This window comes from Orycteropus afer, unplaced genomic scaffold (genome assembly GCF_000298275.1).
Source record: "Orycteropus afer afer isolate SDZICR_OR568_19922 unplaced genomic scaffold, OryAfe1.0 scaffold00684, whole genome shotgun sequence".
NCBI lineage: Eukaryota > Metazoa > Chordata > Mammalia > Tubulidentata > Orycteropodidae > Orycteropus > Orycteropus afer.
This window is the reverse complement of record NW_006922271.1, coordinates 532,982-551,805: the sequence shown is the minus strand read 5'-3', so window position 1 is coordinate 551,805 and position 18,824 is coordinate 532,982. Positions and strand designations below refer to the sequence as shown.

Here is an 18,824-nt window from a genome sequence, read left to right as displayed (position 1 = left end):
CTGATGTAAACTTTCACCCAAATCACAGTCAAAAAAAAAAAAAAAAGGACTAGAAAAAATATGATGGGAAAGCATGAGGAACCATTGCAAAATCATGATTGGTGGCGGATCGAGTCATCATTGTCCCAGGCAGGACTACAGAATGAGCAATAATTGGGATCCATACAAACTGAAAATTAAAAAGTGTTACTGGACTGGTTCTGGGGCTTGACTGCCTGGCTAGGTAGCGGTTCAGGTATCACTCGTTCCCATGCAGCCTGAGTCACAGCCACAAGGTTTTAGCCAAAGGCAAAACATTAGTATCAGTTTTCTACAAATTAACTTCTCTCTCTAATGAGTTGTAACATAGCCTACTCAAAGACAAACAGAAAAGAAATGCTCACATCCCTAAAGGGTGAGCTGATCCCTGGAAGCTCCAGCATTTCATGGAATGGATATCCTGCCTGCAATCGCGTCTTAGCCTTTGGACAAGACGATACCCTGACCCCAACTTCAATTAAATTAGATAAGGACAAAACCCAAAAAACCAAACTCACTGGCGTCAAGTCGATTCAACACATAGCGACCCGTCCTTGGGTTTCCGAGGAGGTATCTCTGCAGTAGATTGCCCAGTTTTCACCCAGGCAATTTCCCTAGGTCTTCATGCGAGTATAATCTCCTTTAAACCACACTCTTCCTGAAGGCAAACCAGCCCTACCTAGGTTTGGCCTAGAACTTGTCCGTGCATAGCCACAATGTTGGTTTAAAGGTCAGAAAGAATCCAAATGGCATCTAAACTTATGTCAAGACTCAAAATGGAGTTAGGGCTCCCACCATAGACCACAGCCTTCCACAAACCACGTGCTTCAGAATTGAAGCTCTAATACAGTATGCTTTTGACATTGCTTCTGGAAAAGTGGCCTCCACGCCTCATTCTCTGGATCTCCATATGCTTAGAGAGTTAACAGGTAAATATTACTCGTATACAAATATAAAATGAACATGTGTTGAAGATTTTATTTAACTCAACATGAAACTCAAATGAGTTTAACTCATTAATTAATAAACGAACCAGTAAGTTAAGAGTTAGGAAAAAAGAATTTAAAGTACCACAGATAGGTAGTCAGATAAGTATCGCTAAAGTTAATTTACAAATTGATGGCAGACAGGGCAAAGCTGCTTAAAATCCATGGTCAATCAGTTGCATTCTGCCAGATGTAATTTGTCTATAGATGGACAGAAATTATTTCCATTAGTATCCGTTGTCTACAAGTTAACTTCTTTCTCTAAAGAGTTGTAACATAGGCTACTCAAAGACAAACAGAAAGCAAAAGCTCACATCCCTAAAGAGTGAGCTTATCCCTGGAAGCTCCAGCATTTCATGGAATGGGTAACTGGCCTGCAATCACGTCTCAGCCTTTGGCTAAAATCAAGTGAAAGCATAGCCTGTAATAGCTTTTGCCTACTTCAAAATCTTCTACATTATGCTAAATATTTAAAAGACATCCATTTCAGTAGCTTCTGCTTTTTGCTGTTCAGAACCCTGACTTATAAAATTTCTTGAAACAAAAAACAAAATTATACTTAATGGCAAAGTACTATAACTTGTCCCTTTAAATATCAAATCTCAGCGCAACCAGTTTAATAAATGAGCTGGGCTCAGCAGGGGACAGGGGTGGGGAAACACTGAGTTCTCTATTACTTTGCCTCTTTAAGCCTGCTCTGTAGATGACTTTTTCCCTGCTTGCACATTGTGAAGAACCTCAAAAGAACTAGGTGCTTGGCTTAAGGAGACGCTTTTGCCAAAGATGCAGGCCAGATCCCATCTTTGCTGTTTACTGCTTTTTCTGAGCTGATTTTTAAAAGTCAGATAGCCAGCATACCTCAAGAAGCCTGCAGGCTCCCTTCCTCCCTTTGTCCCACAGCATCTTCCCAGGAAGGATCTTTACTCAGGCTTGCCCCTGAAATATCCATAGATTAACAAGATACTAGCTGACTCAAATTTTATGATCAATGAACAGTGCTTATGGGATCTTAGAACTGTCTGTTGTTGTTGTTATTTGCCGTCGAGTAGGCCCTGACTCATAGCGACCCCTCCTTGGGTTTCCGAGGCAGTATCACTATGGAAGTAGGATTGCCCAACCTTCCTTCCGAGGAGTTAGAACTGTTTAGTATCTGTTAAAGTGTAATTTTATAAGTGGCAACCAATCAGAAATATTTCCTTATAAATTTGTGGATTTTCTATACTTAAACTCTGTGAAAATTTCCTCTCCCCAGAGGACTTCTGTGAATTTTCTCAAAGTGCTGCCTGATCTAGACTGTACCATTCTTCAATAAAACATTTTGCTTTAATTTGACCAGAAACTTCAGTTTGCTCTTTGGCAGGATGAAAACTCAAATAGACCATAAAACTTTTCTGGACTCTTGTTTATGCTAATACTGTGAACAGTCCCATTTTTCAGTTGTAATAGGGGAAAAAGAGACAAGATTCAAGTGTGTTCTATTGTTTTTGTTAGGTGCTATTGAGTCGATTCCAACTCATAGTGACTGTATGTACAACAGATAAAATACTACCCAGTCCTGCGCCATCCTCACAATCCTGGCTGTGCTTGAGCCCATCATTGTAGCCACTGTGTCAAACTATCTCATTGAGGGCCTTCCCCTTTTTCTTTGACCTTCTACTTTACCAAGCATGATATCCTTCTCTGGGCACTGGTCCCTTCTGAAATGACTGAGGTAAGTGAGAAGAAATCTGCTATTCTTGCTTCTAAGGAGCATTCCAGCTGCACTTCTTCCAGGACAAATTTGTTTGTTCTTCTGACAGTCCATAGTACTTTCAGTATACTTTGCCAACACCACAACTCAAAGGCATCAATGCTTCTCCAGTCTTCCTTATTCATTGTCCAGCTTTCATGTAATTGAAAATACAATGGCTTGGGTTAGGCACACCTTAGTCTTCAAAGTGACATCTTTGTTCTTTACACTTTAAATAGGTCCCTTGTAGCAGATTTGCCCAGTGCATTATGCTATCTGATTTCTTGACTGCTGCTTCCATGGGTGTTGATCGTGGATCCAAGTAAAATGAAATCCCTGACATCTTCAATCTTTTTTCCATTTATCATGATGTTTCTTATTGGCCCATTTGTGAGGACTTTCATTTTCTTTATGTTGAGGTGTAATCAATCCATACTGAAGACTGTAGTCCTTGATCTTTATCAGTAAGTGCTTCAAGTCGTATTCACCTTCAGCAAGCAAGATTATGTCATCTGTATATCGCAGGTTCTTAATGAGTCTTCCTCTTATCCTAATCCTGTGCTCTTCTTCATGTGGTCCTTCTTCTCAAATTATTTGTTCAGCATACCGACTGAATAAGTATGGTGAAAGGATGGAAACAACCCTGACACACACTCTATGGTAGTTAAGGTTGTGTGTCAACTTGGCTGGGCCTGGTTTTGAGCAGCTGGGCAGCTGGATGTAGTTATTCCCCATGGTGGAATCTACTGGAGCAGCTAAGTAGTTACCTTAGGGATGTGGTCTGCTCCTAGTATAATAAGACAGCTTTGAGAAAGGTCTCTGAGCTTTTTGGCATGCTTGGACCCTGCATGTCACCAAGTCTTTGTTCAGCAGCCTGCCATGTTGTGTGCTGATCTTGGGACTGCTTCTGGACCTGAACCTTCTATGTTGCTTGATAATTTTGGGACTGTGCCATTTTACTTGTTGTCTTTGCGTTTGTCACCTTCAGCAGCCAGCAGCTGACTGAGTTAAGAGAAGCCTCCAGCTTAAGTGGTTGGAGCAAGAGCCAGAACTGAAGCCCAAGGTCAAGGAGTTTTAACCCAGCCCCTAAAGCTGGCACTTTGAACTTAGACTTCCAGCCTCCTAAACTGTAAGAGAATAAATCCCTGTTTGTTAAAGCCATCCACTTGTGGTATATTCCCGTTACAGCAGCAGTAGAGGACCAATACACACACTTCCTGGTTTTAAATCATGCAGTATCCCCCTGTTCTGTTCAAAGAACAGCATCTTGGTCTATGTACAGGTTCCTCATGAGTATAAATAAGTGTTCTTGAATTCCCATTCTTCCCAATGTTATCCATAATTTATTATGATCCACACAGTCTAAAGTATTTGCATAGTCAACAAAACAGGTAAACATTTTTCTGGTGTTCTTTACTTTCAGCCAAGATCCATCTGATATCAGCAATAATATCCCACATTCCACACCCTCTTCTGAATCCAGCTTGCATTTCTGGAAGTTCCCTGTCACTATACTGCTGCAACCATTTTTGAATTATCTTCAGCAAAATTTTACTTGCATGTGATATCGATCATATTGTTTGATAATTTTCACATTCTGTTGGATCACCTTTCTTTTGAACAGGCACAAATATGGATCTCTTCCAGTTGGTTGGCCAGGTAGATGTTTTCCAAATTTCTTGGCATAAATGAGTGAGCAAGTCCAGTGCTGCATCCATTTGATGAAACATCTCAACAGTATTCCGCCAATTCCTAGAGCCTTGTTTTTCACCAATTCCTTTAGTGCAGCTTGGACTTCTTCCTTCAATATCACTAGTTCTTGATCGTATACTGCCTCCTGAAATGGTTGAACATTGACCAGTTCTTTTTGGTATGGTGACTCTGTGTATTCCTTCAATCTGCTTTTCATGCTTCTTGTATCATTCAATATATTGCCTAAAGAATCCTTCAATATTGCAATTTGAGGCTTGAATTTTTTCTTCAGTTCTTTCAGCTTAAGAAATGCTGAGCGTGCTCTTCTTTTTTAGTTTTCTAACTCCAGATCTCTGCGTATTTCATTATAATACTTCACTTTGTCTTCTCAAGCTTCCCTTTGAAATTTTTCTGTTTAGCTCTTTTATAACATCGGGTCTTTGCATATTTCATTGTAATACTTTACTTTGTCTTCTTGACCCACCCTTGGAAATCTGTTCAGCTCTTTTACTTCTTTATTTCTTGCATTTGCTATAGTTACTCTTTGTTCAAGAGCAAGTTTCAGAGTCTCTTCTGACTTCTGTTTTGATCTTTTCTTCTTTTCCTGTCTTTTTACTGACTGTTTGCTTCCTTCATGTATGATGTTCTTGATGTCATCCCATAACTTGTCTGGTCTTCAGCCATCACTGTTCAAAGTGTCAAATCTATTCTTCAGACGGTCTCTAAACTCAGGTGGCATGGAATAAAGTCATATTTCTCATGAACTTGTTTTAATTTTCTTCAGCTCCAACTTGAATTTGCATATAGCAATTGGTGTGTTCCACAGTCAGCTTCTGGCCTTGTTTTGACAGAAGTTATCGAGCTTCTCCATTGCCTTTTTCTATAGATATAGTCACTCTGAGTCCTGTTTATTCCATCTGGACCACATGGATAGCCGCCATTTATGTTGTTGAAAAAAGTGTTTTGTAATGAATAAATCATTGGTCTTGCAAAATTCTATCATGTGATCTCTTGTGTCGTTTCTATTTCGCAGGCCATATTTTCCAACTCCTGATGATTCTTCTTTGTTTTGAACTTTTGCATTTGTATGATTTAGGCCTTCAAGCACCCCAAAATGGCTCCTGGATATCTTTTTTTTTTTTTTTTTAATTGTGATGTAGGTGCAAATTTACAAAGCAGATTCATTTTGCACACAAGAGTTCATACACATCTAGCCTCGTACTCCCGATTACTATCCCCAAGCATAAAAAGCTCTCCTCCCATCTCCTCTTTGCAACTACCCTTTCCCTGTGCCCTTCTTATCTATGCATTCCTGTCTCTCCAGCTTTCCATCTACGCAAACACTGCCCTTCTGATGCCTCATGGTTGATTGATTGCAGGGGTGCATCTCCCTGGAGTAGGTATTCTGCCCATAGCCCTTTCTACTGTTTGCCTGTAGAAAGTAGTGACTCTAGTTCCAGGACTGAAGGATAACCCAGAACCATAGTCTTGGGGGTTCCACCAGACTATCTGACATGTAAATCTGGTCATTTTTGTATTTTTTAATATTGTTCCACATTTTCCTCCCACCCTATCCAGGATCTCCAATTCTGAACCCCTTCTGAGTGCTGGCACTGGTAGCCAGGTGTCAGAGTCTGAATGCTGAGGTCCCTGTGGTCCATCATATCCTTGGACTTATTGTTTCCAAATGACTTTGATTTTCTTCACTCTTCTTTACTCCAGATGAGGGGACACCAATGGTTGCATCTTAGATGGCTGCTTGATAGCTTTTAAGACCCCAGTCGCTACTCACCAAAGTAGGATGCAGATTTTTATGTACCATGTTGCTCCAATTGAGCATGGATTCCCCCTGAGACTATGGTCTCAAACCCGCAGGCCCAGTGACTCTCTCCTTCAAGATGTTTGGTTGTCTCTGAGAAGCTATTCCAACCTTGTCCCCTGTTGCCGTGGAAAGCTGAAGTGGAAGGGCCCTTCACTGAAAATTGCAGAACTTTAACAGAATAGCAGGCATGATTAAAGCAGATATTAATCATGGTGACTAACTTGGTATTTTCCTTCTCTTTTACTTTCTTTTAAGTAAATAGAATAGCCAACCTCTTTACAGAGGCTGGGTTCTTTAGATTTGTTATTTTCAATTATGTATTCTTCTAAGCATAACCCTCTCCCATGACTGGTTTCAGTTGAGAACCATAACCTATGAAGCAAGATGACCCTGGGAAGAAGGATGCTGAGTCTGGAGTAACCAGGAAAGAGAAGAACAAAGACATTCCTGGCAGTCCAAGGGATCTTCAACCTCCTTCCCATTTCCCTATATGTTAACCATGTTAACCCCTTTGCTTGGGGAGACAGGCATTTTAGAGGAGTGATTCTCTCTGTCTCTCCTTGGGTATCATACTCAATAAACCTTTTGCTTTCCCTCTTCAACCTGTTGTGATCATTGGCTCTTCATGATAGGGGGTAAGGACCTTGTTATTCCTACATGACTACTGTACTGTATATGGATATTTTTGTAGCACAAGTATATATGTAAGACTATCTTTAGCGAAATCTATCCTTGGTCTTGGTCTTGGTCTTGGGTCCTGTTCACCTACCTACACTTGATCTTCTCACCTATCTATGCATTCACCCATAGCCTAGTGTTTGCTGCCACTGGTAACAGTATTGTACATGTAACAGTATTTGCCTCTGCTGTCTATATCTTTTGTGCATGTTTCTGTGTTCTGGATTCCATCTTGAAAGTAAAATCCATCTTAGAAAGAAAATGCCATGTCATTCCCACCCACCTCCGCACCCACCCCCAACCCCCATCATGGACCACATTCCTTAGTTAGTGTATGGCAGCATTTTGTCTTCTTATCAAGAAGAAATGTCTTCTGCCTGACCACCAGTCTCAGGGCATTGTTACCACCTCTGGCTGCTTGGAACCAGGCACCTCTTTGTCAGGCCCCTAGTCCTTTAAAGCCTACCTTTGGTTATTCACCTTATGGTATATAAACCTGAGGGAAACAGGAAGTGGGGTACAGATTTGGAACCTGACCAGCTGGCCGCCACTGGATGCAGTGCTGATTTTCTGTAAGCTCCCCCACCAAATAGACTTTGATATCTCTGAGAGTGATTCTGGGTCAGTTTTTCAGATTCTCTGCACAAACTTTTCTGTAAGCTTTTGCTTTGCTGGGGATAGACCTTAAGAGCATTCCAATCAATACATCTCAATTGCATGTTTGCTCAATTTCAAACTGCAGAAGTTGGTAAACATCTTCAGTTTCTTCATTTTTGTCTTTAGTGGTTAGTACATAAATTCGAATAATAGTAGTAGTAAATTTATGTTAATGAGGGAGGAATAACTCAGAAAAGAAGGGTAAGAATGATTGCACTATTCAAAGAATGTAATCAATGTCACTAAATTGTACACATAGAAACTGTTGAATTGGGGTAAGTTTTGCTGTGTGCAGTATAGTGAATTGCTTAATATGACCCTCAATATAGTCTTCCATTTTGTGATGAGGAGCTCTGGTGGTGTAGTGCCTAAAGCATTTGACTGCTAACCAGAAGGCTGGCGGTTCAAACCCACCAGCCACTCCTCAGAAGGACGGTTGGGCAATCTACTTCTGTACTGATACTGCCTCAGAAACCTGAGGAGGGGTTGCTATGAGTTGGATCTGACTTGATGACAGTGAGCTTTTTGGTATTTTGTGATGTATTATAAAATCTAGCCTCTATGTTTGTTTTAAGGAACTCTGGTCGTGTAGTGGGTAAGACATTTGGCTGCTAATCCAAAGATCAGTGGTTCAAACCCACCAGCTGTTCTGCAGGAGAAAGATGGGGCAATCAACTTCAGTTGAGATTTACAGCCTTGGAAGCCCAAGGGGGTCATTATGAGTTGGGATTGACTCAATGGCAGTGGATTTGGGTTTTTTTGGTTATGCCTGTTTAGGGTGGGATGTATCTTGAATCCCGCCTTGGTGGAGGCTGAGTGAAGGCACCACCTTTAGTTTCCTTGAGGGTATATATGTGGATGTTTGGGCCAAGTTCATTTTCTCTTGCTTGTGATCTGATCCTACTTTTCGTTCTTCACCACCTCAACCCTGGACTTGAGACAGCAGCCAATCAAATGACCTGCTGATTTGGGTTCACCATCCCTTGCAACCATGTGCATGAGGAGAAACCTCCAGACCTGCGCCTGACCCACGGATTTGGAACTTGCTAGACCCCCACCCTCTACCATTGTGTGAGCTATTTCCTTAGCAGTTTATAAGTTCTGTGAGAAGTTACAGGGAAATATGAAACTGTAAGGTGGGAGGGAGGATACTGAGGGGAGGAGGAGGAGGTGATGTTAGAGGTGATGGAGTGGTGCAGGAGTTTGGAAAAGTTGGGCACTTGGGACTACTTTAACCTCTGCCTCATAAGGACCAGACTCATGCTGATCATTTTATTTATTTTTTTTAATTTTTATTTTTATTGTGATTTGGGTGAAAATTTACAGAGCAAATACACTTTCCATACAGCAGATCACATACACTTTGTCTCATGACATTGACCACTATTTAGCACAATGCAACATCTCCTCTCCCACTTCCTCCCGATAGGTACTGCTTCCCTGTGTCCATCCCTCCATACACTCCTACCCCCTGAGCTGTCTCCCTGTGCCTGAGCAGCCCTTTTTTCTCTCTTGCTTGTTCTCTCCAAGGAGTATATCTACCTCAGGTAAATGCTCAACTAGTATGCCTATCTACTGCTTGGCTAGAAGCTACAGGTGTGTGTTCAATTCCAGACCTGAAGGGCAGCTAGGGGCCATAGTCTAAGTGGTTCCACCACGTTCCATCGGGCCAGTAAACCTGTTCCCCCTTTTTTTTTTTTTTTTTTCCCAAATGATTTTGAGTTTTGTTCCAGATTGCTTCCCCTGTCTATCCAGGATCTCCTACAAAGATCCTCTTCCAAGTGGTTGACAGTAGTAGCCAACACCTTCTACTTCTTCTGGTCTCATAGTTGTATAAGCTTCATGCTGATCATTTTAAAAGAAATTATTCAAGCATTGCATATATTCTCAACAACAAAATAAATAAAATTTAAAGGAAAAAACTTTTTGATAGAACTTTTTAACAACAGATTCTTCTCTGTGTATAGAAAGCAATGACGATTTCAGTAAGTCTTTCCACATGAAATGCCCAGGACCTGATATATGTATGGATAACACCTCAGGAAAATGACCAAGGAAAGAACTTTCATTTTGCAATTTGTTAGCAGAGCAGTGAGTGTTTTGGCTTGCTAGTTGTAAGGCTGAAGTTCCATTTCCCAACCAGGAGACAAGTAATATTAACCAAACCAAAACCAAACTCATTGCCATCAAGTCAATTCCAACTCATAATAACCACCTTTGGGTTTCTGAGGCAATAAATCTTTATGGAAGTAGATTGCCCACTCTGCCTTCCACAGAGTGGCTGGTGGGTTTGAACTGCCAACCTCCTGGTTAGCAGTCAAATGGCTTAGGCACTACGCCACCAGAGCTCCTTAAGTAATATTAGGGATGGATTATACAATAAGTAAGGTAAGCATGTGCTTAGGACATCAATAAAATAAGGGCACCAGTTGTCCAGAATAAAGACTCATAGATGCCAAGCAGACAGGGCACAAGGAAAAGTGAGCATCAGAGTGGAAGGGAGCTGTCAGGGTATTAAATGAAACTGATACCAGCTCCTGTGCATGAGAATGTGCCAACCAGAAATAAAGTTCATGCAAGGTCATGATGGTGCCACATGCAAGGTTGTTTAAGCTATGAGGTCCCTTCCACTTCAATACCTTTATTGACATCTGTCTCCTACAGTCTCCTCCTATATAACTGAAACTCATTTCTGTTTTGTTTTGTTTTTTATCTAGGCATGTCTTTTGGTAGTATACTATTTCTTTCTCATAAACAAGAGGTGGAGGTGGGCTGCCCAGTCTAACTCTTGCTATATTCACTCAATATGCAACTGAATCCAACATGAGTGGCTACTGGGCAAGGATAGCTTATATTAACAAATAACAGGTCTTTGATCCATTTTGAAAGAACCATCTTGTTCATCCATATCTACTGATCCAGCCACTCCAGTCAGGAGGTCAAACAATTCTTTGAGGAAATAAATTAAATGAATTTTTAGATAATAAAAACTACATAAATGTATTTTATTTTCCATTTCTCTTCAGACTGACTTCCTTTTAAAAAATTGATTGACATTGTATGATTTGCAAAACAAACTTGCTTGTCGAGAAGTGGTGCTATTGTTACATCAGTTATATACATATCTTTGAATATGGGAGTTGAACAATTCCACAAAGAAATAAAATGTAAATTTTATAAAATTTGTATATGATAACAATTATATTTACCTTTTCACTTTGGACTGATCGAGTATAACCCCACATTCAGTTCTTTCTCACCGACAACATAAAAAATGTACCAATACCATAATCATGTAACTCATGACCTATCTGGTCCTGCACTGTGCAGTGCAAACCAAGATAAGTTTTCAGACTGAACATACACTTCTATTTCTATTATCTCTTTGTGATTGGTTTCTGCTATCAGGTATCAGCAGTAGTCCAATGAGCTGTGGAGATGCAGCATCAAAGGACAGAAAGTGAGGGTACAAAATTTAAGTATTATTTCAAGAAGAAAACATTCATGTAGATCTGCTAAGGGCCTGCCAATCAACTTCCTACAACAAACTAATGAAATTGTTTCTGACTGCCTTGTAAGTACTACTTGTTTTAATTATCTCAGACATGAAGAACCAGATTACATACAAATCATTTTTTTACTTACTAATTTTCAAACATAAATTTTGTGTTTACATCCAAATTTGAATGTAAATTTTATTTTATGAATTTAATTTGTTTTGTAAATTTTATTTCTTTTCAATTATTTGAACTTATTTGCTACCATAGAACCAAATTTTTTAACATGACATTATTTTACATCCAGATCAAATGAAATGGCAACAGCTAAGTGGAGCACAAAAACGAAAGCTTGCAAAGGATAAAAAGAAAATGACTTGTGAATTCCTAAAACAATTCCAAAATTAATTTCCTTTTAAAAATGTAATGAATCAAAAGAGACTTCTGTTGAACACTGGAATTTAATGGGTGCAAACCGTTGTACTAGTAACCACTGGTGCTGAAATTACTACCAATACATATGTAACAGAATTTACCCCAAAATCTGCATCCATTCCTTGCTATGGTTTATTAAAAATAAAATAAAAATTAATAATGGTATAGAAAGTGAAATTATTATAGAATATAAAATTGTCATATCTGCAGTTCCCATAACCAAAACCCAAGTAAACCTACTGCCATTGATTCCATTCCAACTCATTATGACTCTATAGGACAGAGTAAAACTAGCCTAGAGGGTTTCCAAGGAATCTTTTGGTTAGCAGCTGAATGCTTTAACCACTATACCTCTAGAACTCTTTTCTAGATCTCCTCAAAATATAAGACCTTATTTAGAAAATCAATATTGATCTGTGTAGGAGCTCTGGTAGTGTAGTGCCCAAGGCACTTGACTGCTAACCAAAAGACTGGCCGTTCAAACCCACCAGCCACTCCTCGGAAGGAAGGTTGTGCAATCTACTTCCGTAGTGATATCGCCTCGGGAATCCAAGGAGGGGTCACTACAAGTCAGGTCCAACTCCACGGCATATAACAACAACACAACAGCATATAACAACAACACAGCAACATCCTCATCCTACACAACCCCATAAGTAACAGAAATCAGAAATACAAATCCTGCTTTGTAGAATAATTTTTCTTCTAATGAGGTGAATTACTGCATCAAGAGGGCCAAGTGATTGTCAGCATCACAGGGAACCATTTGAAATTTTGTGTTGAAAGTTTCTGGATGGTAAACAAGATTCTGTAGCCAGAATATATTTCTAGGGTGCAAAGCTAATGTTGCAAATTACAAGAGTGAGTGGCTACTGTATTGTCTATCAGTGAGCTCTAAATAATATTTTGTTTGCAAACTATTCAATCCTAAATCATGTAATTCTCAATTTGCTATGGATGAATTTAACGATTGGCACATATTGAATGTGATTGATAAACATGAAAACAGTTCAATTCACACAGATTGTATGTTGTCATATTTAGACTGAAGGCATGGTTTTGGCTTAACTCATGAACTGAAAACACAAATTAATAAAGAATGTCACTATTGGAAAGCTGGTTTTCCATGTGTTACTATTGCCATAACAATTGCTGAATGTGGACTATATTTTTGAAGAAGAAATGAAGTGTTTAAGTCCCCACAAAATGGAAATTTAGGGGGTTTACTTGAACTTGTTGCTCAGTTTTATCCATTTTTAGCAGGTCACATCTCAAAATATGGTAACATAGGAAAGGGCAAACCATCATATATGTCTAAAAAAATGTGTGAAGAATTTTAATAAATTTAATAAGTAATAAAGTTCAATAAATTCTTTTCATTGAAATAAGTATAGCTCAATATTTGTTTGTCTGTAGATTCTAATCCTGATCTTTCTCATACAGATCAACTAGATATTGTTTTAACGTATCCATCTTGAACAGATGGAAAACCTGTTGAGCAATTTATCACATTTACTAGCTTAAAAATATAGTGGTGAAGAAATTGCAAATCAAATACTTCACTATTTATGTGAAGTTTGCAAAATTGATTTTTCTAGTGCAGAGGCTAGTCCTATTACTATGCTGCCTTTATGTCAGGGTATTACAAAGGCATGAAATGGAAAATTTTAGAACATAATGAGTATGACATTTTCATACCATGTCCTGCACATTCACTCAATTCTGTAGCACAGCCTAGCTCAGTAGATTGTTATCTGAAGCCAGTTGATTTTTTTTTTAACTCTTCAGTTTCTACTCATTTTTTGCTGCCTCTGCTCAATGATGAGCAGTTCTTAAGACATATTTCGGCAATGATCAAGTATTAAATTGTCTTTCTAATACACTTTGGGAAGTGCATGCTGTAGCAACAAGTGTAATCCTGGAATCGTACACTCAGATTCTAGATGCCTTAGAGATATTGCTAAAGACCAGACACAAAAATGGAGATTCCAGAAGAAGCTGAAAACATCACCACCAAAATGTAAACTAGAGTATGTATTCATGTTGGTTATATGAAATAATATACAGCAGCATTTTCATTGAATGAGTCAAGCTCTTCAAGATTCAGAAGTAAATTTAAAGACACACAGATCTCTACCAGTCACTACAGGATATTTACATAATTTAACAGAAGATTCTGTAATTTTTGAAAATACAACAAAATAAATACTGCCAAATACTGATTATCACACACTTCAGTTGCAAAAGCATTAGAAACAACTGAATGACAGAATTGCTCTGAAAGTTCACTGAGTGCCGGAGATCAACTTCGCATAACCACATACTACACTGTCATTGCTACACTCAAATATTGCATGGAAAGAAGGTGAAAATGTATGAAGTGCTTTCAGATAGATTTCCCTTCTTAAACAAAGTGGATATATCTGATGCAGAATGCATGAAGGCATCCAAGAAATTAGTGCAGGCTTATCTCAATGACTTAAATACAAACTTTTACAGAGAAGTGCAATGATTTCATTCTTGTATGAGAACTAAGTTTACAGATTCAGGAAAGACAAATTTTACTCATGTAGGCATGTATGATTGCATAATAGAAGATAAAATACAATCTTTGTTCCTCAATGTTGAAATTGCTTTATGCATAATCCTAACTTTAATGATCACAAACTGCATGATAGAACACTCATTTTTGTCCTTAAAGAGACTCAAAAACCCCCAGCATACAACAATGATTCAAGAAATACTCAATTAATTATCCTTATTATGTATAGAAGTAGACACTGTTCAGTAGTTTAATTATGATAAAATCATTGAAGAATTTGTAAGAGCAAAGAGTAGAAAAAATGTTTTTAATTATAACATTGGAGATGAAAGATCTATCTAAAAATAAAATATAGTAATGTGTTGTTACAATATTTGTCTTCAGATAATTAAATTTTCTTTTATGACATCTTTTCTTTTGTTCATTTATAATGGTAATATTTATTATGAAACCAGCATCAAAATTAGAGTATGAACCATTTAAAGTGAACTTGATGAACGTTAATTTTTCGTTGTGGGAGATCAACAGAATTTTACACTGATTTTTGAAACAACTAAATTCATTGACTTCTTTATTGTAGAATATATGGAATGTTCTTTTTGTAAAAAATGTGCTATATAATAGTAAAAATCTTAGTACTCCACATCCTCTAAAAATTTTATAATCCAGTTCATCTTATTCTGCTAAATGCATTCAATCATTAATAATATAAAAAGAAGTTACATCGTGGACAGCTAAGACACACATATGAATATATACAACTCACATAGTCCATTTGTATTCATGAGTATGACCAGGAGGGCTAGCACAGATTATAGTTTTTAGGGTCCTCATATGCCTTAATCTGGCCCTGAATAATATACTTTATAGGCGTCTGCATGAAGGGCTCTTCCAGAAAGGGAGGACTTTTTCTCTTTTGTTTTTATGTTTTTTAAAGGAATGTTCTTCATCTTTGATTTGTCAGATGGCTCACGGAACAAGTGACGACCACCTCATGAAAATCCACAGCCTACTTTCTTCTGGAAGGAAAGGATCTGCAGCAGAGCCAGGGATTTAAATTGCGTGGTACTGGCTCTGGAAACATTCCAGAATTCTCTAGGACAGGACTTTTCGTTTGTCCACTGGTTTTCAGTTGCAAGAGACACCTCTTTCTTTGCTGTGTTTTTCTGTGGGATCGATACATACGGTCTGGGTCATTGGAAGAGGCATCTTTTCTGGGACCAGGCATTTTTGGGGCAAAAAGAATTGCACTACGGACAGTTGGAAGAGGATGAAGACTTAGAAACCTAGAGTGACTGACTGCCTAGTACTTGAAGGGGCTCAAAATAGGGCAACGCCGGCAGGGCGAGAGCAGATGTGATTGCAAGAGCAGGAGGTGAATTAAGCAGTCAAGAGCAAGAAGAAACCTCAGATGTTGCGGGCTCCAAGACTTTTGATGAAGAATGACTGACAAAAACAGAACAGTAGCGTGTCAGAAGTGGGATTCGAACCCACGCCTCCATTCGGAGACCAGAAACCCCGAGCACGGGAAGGATACGCTTGAGTCTGGCGCCTTAGACCACTCGGCCATCCTGACACCTGTATCACGGTTTCTGCAGGACAGCAATTGTAGACAATACCGAGGATTGATTCATCAAAAAAAGAGGAAAATACTGTTTCTACAAACAGAAAACCAGGGAAGAACAAGTTTTACATGAACCTGGAAGTTGCACTGGGCGACAGAATTAATGCGATCCTAAAGATGAGACCAATCCCCCATGCCCTTTTTCTGCTGACGCTACCCCCGCCCCACTGGAGCCTGCCCCTAAAGACCGTGAGTTATCAGATTGGCCTTAAGGAATGCGGGACTTGGGACGCTGACTTTTTCCGAACCCATGAGCTCCTGCGCAGGAAAGAGGTGAAGCACTGTGCTTCCGTAAAGATTTACAGCCTAGGAAACCCTATGGGGCACGTCTACTCTGTCCTGTGGGGTCTCTAAGAGTCCCAATCAACTCGATGGTTGTGGGTTTGTTGTTGGTGGTGGTTTTAGGTTGAAACAAGAAGCTCTGGTGGAGCAGTGGTTAAAGCATTTGGCTGCTAACCAAAAAGGTGAGGACGCGTCCATAAAAATTTACAGCTTTGGAAACCCTATGGGGCTACGGGACACTTCTACTGGGTCCCATAAATGTAACCAATGTCACTGAACAATTTGAGTAGAAATTGTTGAATGGAAACATAAACTGCTGTGTAAACCTTCACTGAAACACAATAAAATATTTTAAAAAATAATACTCTTACGGGAGTAACATGAAATGACGGTAAAAGTACTTTCCCTAGCAAAGCATGTGACCAGTTTCCCAAGAGACCATTCACCTTTACAATTCTATTTATTGCCTCTGGCATTTGGAGACTCCTCCTGCTTTTGCACCTTCTCTGCTCCATTTCCGTTTCTGGACTATTGTGTCTACTTTCCAAGCACTTTATAGCAAACATACTGATTAAACATATTGATTAAAATTGTTCAAACTTGCTAAAATCTTGCTCTTTCACATGCTCTGTCATTCAGCCCTTGGCATCTCACTCAAAACTTCTCTTTGCTTTTGAACCCCCTGTTAGTCTGGGTTCCCTAGAGAAGTAAAACCAGTAAGGCTTATACCCATTGCCCTCAAGTGGGATCCGACTCATAGAGACTCCTCCTTGAGTTTCCGAGGCAGTATCGCTACCGAAGTAGATTGCCCAACCTTTCTTCCGAGAGTAAAATTTATAGAGAGAGAAAGAAAAAAAAAAAAAATCTTAGGAAAATGGCTCCCACACTTACAGAAGCTGGCAAGCCCCAAGTGCTTGGATCAAACATCAAGCTGAAGGCTTTTTCCCAACTCCCACAGCTGCAGGGGCTGACAAACTCAAGGTTGGCAGGCAGTATGCCAGCTGTTGAGAGCTTTGGTAGCATAGTGCCTAAGGTACTTGACTACTAACCAGAAGGCTGACACTTCAAACCCACCAGTTGGGCAATCTACTTCCACAGTGATACTGCCTCGGCATCTACTATGAGTCAGGTCCGACTCGATGGCACGTAACAACATACCGGCTGTTGACTCCAAGTAATGACAAACCCGAGATTTCCAGGCCAAATGGTGGATTGTTGGTTCGCTCATGGACAGTTGTAGGCAGCAAACAAACTCCCAATCCACAGAAGAGTATCTCTTTTTCCCAAAATGTCCATTAATATATTGGAAGCAGGCCACACCCCTAGGGAAATTCCCTTTCAATGGATTGGCTGCTCAAAACACATACATCTGATCTCCTCATGGGAATAACTCACATCACAACTGCTTAAACCTCTCAGAATTGTGGTCCAGCCAAGTTGACACACAACTCCAACCACCACAGTCTGCCGTTTGTCAACTTGGCAGTTGTACACATCTCATTAACTATATATAATCTCTAAATAAGGATGATTATAAAGTCATTTTTGCACCTAACATGATACACTAACATGCGTAAAACTGAAACACATTAACCTTGTTTACATTTCATACTTCATAACAGAAGGAAACAAAAATATTTGATACACATATACAATGAAGAAATAACAATCACAGTCCTGGTTTCTGCAACTGGTCACATGGTCGTAGCTGATATTCAGAATTATTGTCTCCTACCACCCATTCTGTATTTCCCTTGCCCTCAGCAACCACCTCAGCTGGTCGTGGTTCTTTGCCTGGTGGGGTGACCCAAACCTTCATTCCTGAAGGGTCTGGGCCATTAGCAGTCATATCAGAATTGGGTTGCTGTAATTTTCCATTGACTTTAATCACAGGGCATGGTAGTACTAAGAGACGTCCTAAAGAATCTCCTGTATTCCAGACATATTCTTCTGTACCTCCATTATGTAAAGCCAATCCAATTTCCCCTTGGTAATCAGGATCTATCACACCAGATAGTACAGTAATGCCCATCTTTGTCTGTTGATCCAGAGGCATGAGGAAGCCAAAATGGCCGGGTGGCATTCTTAACTCCCAGCTCAATGAGATCAACATTCTCTCTCCAGGTGGGAGTGTTCCTCCTTTTGGGATTAAGATCTCCAGACCTGCAGAGCATAGCGTAGCAGGGACAGGAAGCAAAACTTTTTGAGTGGGTCACTAGGGGTAATAGTGAGTAGTACCACTCCTATTTCCACCCCTTGGTTCCTGGACCCATGAATTATGGCTATTGGAGAAACAGCACCATATATTGAATGCTGGTTTAGAGCATATACAGCCTCTTAGAGTGGTGCCTTCATGTCGCACAGAACCATCTGGAAACCAGGCACGAGTTTTCTCTTCCTCAGTCAACTGATCATAAGGAACTCCCCATGAGGCTATAGGTGTAGACTGGGAGAGGGAAGGTAATGTGACTGGAGTGGAGACCACAGGCATTTGGGCCACTTCCTCATGCAACTTACTTGTACCTTCAGGTCCTGCTCGAGCCCTGTTCTTATATACCACTTCCATTCAATGATAGAGTGCTGCTGTGCACATCCAACTTTATGACTCTGTGGGCCAAACAATACCCAGTTCATGACAGGCAGCTCAGGCCTCATGGTGACTTGGTGGCCCATGGTTAGGCGTTTAGTCTCTACTAAAGCCCAGTAACAAGCCAAAAGCTGTTTCTCAAAAGGAGAGTAGTTATCTGCAGAGGATGGCAGGGCTTTGCTCCAAAATCCAAAGAGGCCCACCAGACATTGTGCCTCCTTTTTAGTTGTGGGGGAAGCCAGATACAATAACTTATCCTTCACTTTAGTAGGAAT

The 18,824-nt window shown here is 39.8% G+C and overlaps 1 protein-coding gene and 1 non-coding gene across 2 annotated transcripts in view; both read right to left on the bottom strand.

The window, feature by feature from the left end:
- Positions 1–18,824, bottom strand: part of LOC103210983 — a 652,718-nt gene that overhangs the window by 182,508 nt on the left and 451,386 nt on the right. The gene's annotated exons all lie outside the window — the stretch shown is intronic.
- Positions 15,526–15,632, bottom strand: TRNAL-CAA. Its single transcript has 2 exons — positions 15,595–15,632; positions 15,526–15,571 (listed from the first exon to the last, which is right to left on the bottom strand). It is a non-coding gene; the product is annotated as a tRNA-Leu (tRNA).